Raw genomic sequence first — 1,758 nt, 5'->3', positions numbered from 1 at the left:
TATGTTCCTTTTCTTCATCGGCAAAACCCTTTCTGAGTGATGACTAGCCAAGAGTAAAAAAATATAAAGTTTTCACCAGTAGACATGAGTTTCACCACATCTTCTACAATAAGAGTGAATCTGTTCTCTTTGAGGATGTCAATCGTGGCTCAGACGGCACGATCCATTCAGGAGACGTTAACAGGAAGTGGGGAGAAGGCCCCCCCCAGTTGTGAATGAGCCAAAAAAAAACAATGGGGAGCACCCCCAAATATCTCCCGAAGGTCTCAGTGCCACAAATACAGGAAGTCCTCAACTTACAAACAGTTCATTCCGTGACCGTTCGAAGTTTCAAAGGCATCGAAAAAAGGGATTTATGACCATTGTTCACACTTACGACCGTCGCAGCATCCCCGTGGTCACCTGATCAACGTTCAGCTGCTTGACAACTGGCTCATATGTCCCGGCGTCACGTAATCACTTTTTTGTGACTTTCTGATTAGAGAAGTCAGATTCACTTAACAACATGACTAAATTAACCACTGCAGTGATTCACTTAACAACTGTGGTGGTAAACGGGGCAAAACTCACCTAACAACTCTCTGGCTTAGCAACAGAAAAGTTGGGTTCAATTGTGGTCAGACAGTTGAGGTCTCCCTGTACTGAATGACTTGGGGTGTCTGTTTTTTTTTGGGGGGGGTGGCAACCTGGGGAAAGAGGAAACAAAGTTGAAAGGACAATCTAGGATCTGTCTGTTCACTCCCTCATTTTGTTGGCCTTCCTATCTGGGGGCATTATTTCAGCATCATTTCCATCTCTATCCTGCAAGACAAGTGGGTTGGGCCTGGGGGAGGTCATGCCTGGATTTGGGGGAGTGGAGGACTCCTGCCTGTGGCTCACCTGTATTCAGCAGCTTAACTCCACCACCTCAGTAACAGTAATAGAGGTGGAAGGGACCGTGGAGGTCACCTAGTCCAGTCTCCTACTCTCACAGGAGACCTATATACTATTTCTGACAGATGGCTGGCAGGCTCTTCTTAAAAGCCTCCAGTGTTGGGGCACCCACAATTTCCAAAGCAATTTGCTCCACTGGTTAATTGTTCTCATTGCTAGGAATCCTCTCCTTAATTCCAGGTTGATTCTCTTCTTGGTTAGTTTCCATCCATTGTTTCTTGTCCTGCCTTCAGGTGCTTTGCTAAATAAGCTGTCCCCCTCTTCCTTGTGGGCAGCCTTTCAAGTATTGTAGGAAGGAAGGAAGAGTGGGGGGGCAACATATACCTCCACCACCATCAAGCAGACAAAAAGATGTCCTTACATCTTTGATCGGCCCTTTCCTTCTCTTCTCAGAAGACCAAGCCCTCACCTGGCTACTATTCTGTCAAAACTCAGGGGACCTGGATGACTTCACTACTGGGGGGGGGTTGTCTCAGGGCCTTGCCCACACACCTGCCAGAGCTCAGCCCTGGCCAAGGTGGCTTCAGATGGAGGCCTTGGGAAGCGCCAACCTCGCTTAGATTGGTCAAAAACATCCCTCAACTCCCTTTGACTCATCCTCTTCGTGTTTCCACGGGGCTGTTGCTACTGCCGTGGCGGTTTGCCAGGTTGAGCGCAAACAGCCGTCTCTTAGTAACCCCCGGGTAGTTCAGACACATACCCACACTCACAAACACATTCAGAGCGGGCGGCGAGAGGAGGCGGGGCCTGGGAGGTGAGGCTGTCAGCTGCCAGGGCCAACCCAAAGCACATTCCCAAGTGCTCGCTAAGACCAGAGGCGTCCAG

The sequence above is a fragment of the Vipera berus genome (genome assembly GCF_964194415.1).
Source record: "Vipera berus genome assembly, chromosome: 1".
Lineage (NCBI taxonomy): Eukaryota > Metazoa > Chordata > Lepidosauria > Squamata > Viperidae > Vipera > Vipera berus.
Note: the sequence above shows the minus strand (reverse complement) of the source record.